Below are 6,627 nucleotides of genomic sequence, written 5' to 3'. Positions count from 1 at the left end.
CAATTTCACTCAGAAAGTAAAATCCGACACATTGCAGATGAAGGCTGTTTATTAATGGAGTAAAGGATCTCCATCATATTACAAAACACACTTGTACCTGTGAAAAATAGTGAAAAATATAAATTTATAAGATATTAATCTGTGTGACAAACCATCCATAAATGTGTGTTAATATTCAGATTTTAAATAATGTTTATTTTTATGTTCATTGTCTCTCACAGTGACACAGACAGCTGTGACATCAAACATCACATAAACAGTGATTCATTCCTCTGTGAACTTTAAATAAACACAAAGAGATTGTATTTGACTCCTTTCACTTTAGTCTGACTTTATGAAAACTTGCTGCTGAGCACTTTAGTTATAAAGCAGAGGTTAAAATGGTGATAAAAAGTCAGTAATAATGAAATAAGAGCCATCCTGTAGATGCAGACTGAGTTTAGTCCAAGGATATAAAATGTGTTACCATCAACCTTGTAACTGTCTGATAATCAGACGTCTCTGATTAGTTATTGACTTATTTGAGTGATTTCCTTTCTGACAACGATTGTCCGAGTCTCCAGGATGTCTCAGGGAGCTGCTGTATGGACCAGTTAGAGAGCAGCAGCTGGATCCCAGTGGTTGGACTGGTGGACGACTTCAGTGAGGAGTAGATGACATTTGGCTCTGGTAGAAACTCTGCACACACAAACACACAGGAGGAGAATATAAGCACAAAGCAGAGCCTCTCTGTTCTCTTTATATACAGCAAAGCATCAGGACATGTCAGTGAACGCATCACAGTTACAATAATGTAACTTATTGAACTCTGACACATTTTGTGCTGGTGTGTCAGATCACACAGCATCTGCAGAGACACACAATCTTGTTTTGATACATTTTAACTGCAGGATGAAAAATAAACTGATTAAATAACATCAAATTGCTCCATCTTAACAGGTTACTGGCACCAGAATATTTAGTGGAACTGGTGCTTGTGTCCCAGTCAGTGTGTACATCCTGAGATGCTGCAGCCACAAACCTGTTCACTGTTCCCAGCTCACACTTAAAGACGACTGAATGTTTGCTGTGAGGACTCCTCGATCCTGGGACGACCTGCCTGAAGAAATCTGGCTCGCCTCATCAGTGTCGTCTTTTAAATCCTTGTTAAAGACTAATATATAAACTTTAACTCATCTTATTCATCCAGCTGTTGGAAGTTATTCACCACATGACGCTTGAGTCTGTATGGCTGTAGTTTGATTCATAATTTACTCTTTGCTCTTTCACTCATCGTCTCTGGGAAGCACTCGTAACGATGGTTTGAAAAGTGACACAAACTTAAACATACAATAAAGTTTGATTGTGAGCAACAGATTTATGGTGTTTGTACTAAAAGAAGAGCAGCTGTACCTCTCAGCTCTGACTGTTTTTCCTTCTCTTTGACTGACGTCTTCAGTTCTCACTGCTGAGCCGACTGCAGCTGCATCTGCACAATAAAACACACACACAGGACGTCAGTGCACGATTGACTTTACCCAGAATCCTCTGCAGGAGAAAATGGAAGGTACTCATGTTTAGCTGGACAGAGAAAAGTTACAGGAAGTCGTGATGTCGCTCTGATGTTGTTCAGTTTGTCTTGTACAACATTTTTCTGAAGTCTCATATAAAGACGTCGCTTCTCTGTTTTCTTAACAAAGTGGATTTTCTACAACAGTTTCAATGATAAGAAACAAAATGAATGACATTAGTTATGGAGCCTTTGGTAACATATTCAGAGAACAAGATGGAAAAACAATCAGTTACAGGAGCAAACATCATGCTGGCTTGAACACATATTTGTTGTTGAAGCTTCTCAGTATTTGAATCATGAAGATTTGTTAGTGTTTTTTAATGAGTTCATCTTTTAAACCATTTTAGCCTCGATTGTCCTGTTAAACACTATTTAAACTTCTGTCTCTATAATGCAACAGAGTCAAGTTTAGCCTCTCTGCTAACTTCAGGCTAAAAACACTGATGACCTCCAACGCTGCCCCTCAGCCTCCTGGTAGAGGCTCCTATGGACCCAGCAGGGTGACAACAACACCCCATCAAAGGGACAAAGACACTGAGCAGCATGCAAAGAAGCCCACTCACTATAAACATCATGTAAGAAATAAGAACTACAATGGGATCATTGATGGAGCTGGACTGTTGTCAGAGTGCAGCTTAGAGGAGATTCTGAGTTTAGCAAAACCTCCTCATGGCTTAAAAAGTCTAACAAGTGTTAAGATTTCCTGTGAATATTACTGTGAACACTGACACGCTCTCCTGTTTTCAGTGCAGCTCACTTTGTTATTGTTACTCATATAGAATTAAATAAAGTATTCCAATAAAAAGTGTAAATATAGACTTTAATTAGCCAGTTTGTTATGCTGCACCGAACAAACACACTACTCTCACATCTGGTGTGAGTGACGGCTGTGACGGGACACGAGCTCCAGCTCAACCTCTGACTTTACTGATGAACGAGTGAAAGTGAATTCCTTTGTTTAGTTTATTATTAGAATATGTTTGTTTGTTAGAAAGTGTTATAGATGCTATGTTATGTCCTACAGAGCAAATATTTCATATTCAGCCTTCATGAAGCAACCAGTTAAGTATTAAATCTTCTATAGCAATAATTCATCTTTGACGTTACATTATTTATATCATTTCAATGTATTCTTCATTTCACACATTTACATTGTTCTAAATATAATGTTTAAATAATTTTCATATTATTGAAGTCAGGATTATAACAGAAGGGTCACAATCATGGCTGCAGCAAATATGAAGACGAGGCTCAATCAAATACAAACAATATTTAAAGTGAGTTACTGACTCTTAAACTTGTAACTTTATTCAGTAAAAACTGTTTATTCTACCAGTGTTGTAATAAAATAAGTTGTACCATCAATAAATAAACAGCTGCTGAGGACTCGTTGGTGTAGCGAAGGACTAATGTCCTAAAGAGTAATATAGTACACACTCCTTCCTGAGACGACTGACATTTCCAACACTTGCACTGTTGACTCTGTGTTGCACACTGCTCAAATAAAGGGAACACAAAGATAAGAATCCCAGATCTGAATGAATGAAATATTCTCATTAAATACTTTAGATAGTTGAATGTGTGACAACAAAATCACACAAAATGATGAGTGGAAATCCAATGTAGCAACCCATGGAGGTCTGGATTTGGAGTCACACTCAAAGAGGAAAAACACTCTACAGTAATGTCCTTACAACAAGTCAAAGTGAAGCTCGGCAGTGTGTGTGGCCTCCACGTGTCTGTATGACCTACAACACCTGGACATGCTCCTGATGAGGTCGTGGATGGTCTCCTGATGGATCTCCTCTCAGACCTGCACTAAAGCATCTGCCAACTCCTGGACAGTCTGTGGTGCAGTTGGTGGACGGAGCGAGACATGACGTCCCAGATGTGCTGGGTTGAATCAGGTCTGGGGAACAGCTGGACCAGTCCACAGCATCAATGCCTTCGTCCTGCAGGAAATGCTGACACACTGCAGCCACATGAGGTTCAGCATTGTCTTGCATTAGGAGGAAACCAGAGCTGCCCGCACCAACATATGATCTCACAGGGGAGGTCTGAGGATTTCATCTCAGTACCTAATGGCAGTCAGGCTACCTCTGATGAACACATGGAGAGCTGTGCAGCCCCCCCAAAAGAAATGCCACCCCATACCATAACTGACCCACTGCCAAACCATCATGCTGGAGGATGTTGGAGGCAGCAGAAGGTTCTCCACGCTGTGTCCAGACTCTGTCACGTCTGTCACATGTGCTCAGTGTGATTCTGCTTTCATTGCCAGTGGCAAAGTTGCCATCTCGGTGTTCTCTGGCAAATGCCAAACGTCCTGCACGGTGCTGGGCTGTAAACACAACCTCCACCTGTGGACGTCGGGCCCTCATGCCACCCTCATGGAGTCTGTTTCTGACCATTTGAGCAGACCTGTACATTTGTGGCCTGCTGGAGGTCATTTTGCTCTAGCAGTGCTCTTCCTGTTCCTCCTTCCACAAAGGTGGAGGTAGCAGTCCTGCTGCTGGGTTGTTGCCCTCCTACGGCCTTCTGATGTTCCGGCCTGTCTCCTGGTAGCGCCTCCATGCTCTGGACACTACACTGACACACAGCAAACCTTCCTGCCACAGCTCACATTGATGTGATCCTGGATGAGCTGCACTACCTGAGCCACTTGTGTGGATTGTAGACTTCGTCTCAATCTATCACTAGAGTGAAATCACAGCCAGCATTGAAAAGTGACCAAAACATGAGCCAGAAAGCATCAGCACAGAGAAGGTCTGTGGTCACCACCTGCAGAAACACTCCTTTATTGGGATGTCTTGCTAATAATTCCCACCTGTTGTCTAATCCAACAGTGTGTGGCATTGATTGTCAATCAGTGTTGCTTCCTAAGTGGACAGTTTGATTTCACAGAAGTGTGATTGACTTGGAGTTACATTGTGTTGTGTAAGTTTTCCCTTTGTTTTTGGAGCAGTGCATTTATTCTGTGTACTATTGTATTTATGTATTATCATCCTTTTCTATCCTTACTAGGGCTGTGCGATATGACCAAAATCATATCCCGATATAAAACATCTATCGTCCGATAACGATATAAATCACAAAAATGTAACATTTTCTGTAAATTCTGTGAATCTCGGGCAGCTCGACTTGCTTGAAGTGTTTCCAGCTGCATGTCGTGTAGCTGGAGTCGAGTGTTTTAACCGATGAAACGATACATTTTTAGACATAAGTTGTAGCTGTTTTGCTTCTCATCCATAAACACTGCATACTCTTTCATATGATTCAGTTTATTTTGAGAAGTCTCAACAGGATCTTGAGCTTTATTGTGAAAGGTTTATGTGGAACATAAACAAGCGGACACACGATGGTTTTACAGTTGTTGTTGCTAACGACAACGCATAAAAACAGGCGCTTGTGCGTCCGTAGTGTGGTTATATTGAATATAAGAGAAAGAGAGAACTTTAATTAACATAGCCACTACAGCGACCGTCAAAACCATGAAAAAATATTGACGTAAACAGTTTATTTTACGACACCACGAAACAAACGATAGCGTAAACTGAAACGATATATCTGGTTATATCGAACAGCCCTCATCCTTACTCTCTCTATCCAAGCACAATACTGTTGAACTTATTCTCAGTTTATCTTCTGTATAGTTGTAAACATGTATATTTGAATTTGTTATATTTTCATGTCATTTTACAGTGTTTTTCACCTTTGAAGGACGATGTTTTGTCCCACTGTTACCTGAGTGTGTATTGTTTGGTTGACAATAAAACTCGACTAAAACAACAGAGTACTGGTACAGTACTAGGTTTGCTAGTACTACATTACTGTATATTGCTCACACACACACACACACACACACACACACACACACACACACACACACACACACTTCATCAGCAGCAGACAGTCTCTTTGATGTTGATACATTTATCCATAACTGTGTGAAAACAGCACATGTGGAGGTGCAGGGAGGGAAACCCCGGGTTAACTGAGTGAGTTTTATCAACTCATATCAGCTTCATATGACAGAATATCCTGATTACCAATGTTAGCATCAACTAATCTGAATAACAGAAATATACCCTGGGTATAATAAACTTTCTCTGTAGTGCAGGACCAGATCAGTCAAAGTACAAGAATTCAAACAAACACAGAGATTCTACTTACAGAGCAGACACAGCACAGATGTTTCCAACATCGTCCTTCTCACTCATTTCAGCTTTTTCTCATTTCTGTCTCTGACACTGAGTAAAGTCGCCCTCTTCCTCCTTCCTGTTGGTACAAAGAGAGTCGAGGTCAGATACATTAGAAATATATACAACTATTAACACACTGTAACGGTTACTCTCTTATAACACGTGGTATGAACGCCCTGTTACTTAAAGTTGCTACAAAAACACACAGATAGTTTTTTTAAAGAATATTTCCAAGATGGACGTCTGATCGACATCACGGATGTTACACCAGTGTCCATTTGATGAACCTCTTCAGCATCACCTGCGTACCCCTGTTAGACTTTCTAACAAGAAAAACTTTGTGTTTATGAATCATTTTCTCAAAGAATAAAACATTGTAAATATTAAGAGTTGGAGAAAAAAGAAGAAAATGCAGCAGTCCTCCAACAATTTCTTATCCTACTAGTGAAAAAAGTTCCATCCCTGGATTTATAATGCTGATGTCAGGAACAGAGAAGTGATGTTTGTACAAAGCCAACATATACAGATGAACATATATATGAAAAGCTTAAACATGTTGTTTACTTCTTTAAATAACAGGCTGCGGTTTCTGCTTTGCATACATGAAGAAGACATGGTGCTGCTTTCTCTTCACATTCACATTAGATGTTTAAACTAAAATGAACCCATCCACTCTCATCCACTTCAGTCTGTCTCAGGGACACATGACGCTGTTACGACTCATCGAGCGACGTCACCGACCAGCCAATCGGTGACATCACAGTTTACTACCTGCTCAGATCGCTTGGAAACCCGGCCTAGCAGGTACTAAAAAAATACCTGGTACCAGGTACTGATGACCATTCACACTCACATTCACACCTCTGGGCGATT

General features: G+C 40.5%; 1 long non-coding RNA gene across 1 annotated transcript; it reads right to left on the bottom strand.

Moving 5' to 3' along the window:
* Nucleotides 1–31: 31 nt before the first annotated feature.
* LOC113017251 (uncharacterized) lies at nt 32–5,755 on the bottom strand. The gene is made up of 3 exons (XR_003271432.1): nt 5,726–5,755; nt 1,393–1,468; nt 32–678 (listed from the first exon to the last, which is right to left on the bottom strand). It is a non-coding gene; the product is annotated as an uncharacterized LOC113017251 (long non-coding RNA).
* Nucleotides 5,756–6,627: the final 872 nt, after the last annotated feature.

The sequence above is a fragment of the Astatotilapia calliptera genome, unplaced genomic scaffold (genome assembly GCF_900246225.1).
Source record: "Astatotilapia calliptera unplaced genomic scaffold, fAstCal1.2 U_scaffold_1, whole genome shotgun sequence".
NCBI lineage: Eukaryota > Metazoa > Chordata > Actinopteri > Cichliformes > Cichlidae > Astatotilapia > Astatotilapia calliptera.
This window is presented reverse-complemented; position numbering and strand designations above follow the sequence as displayed.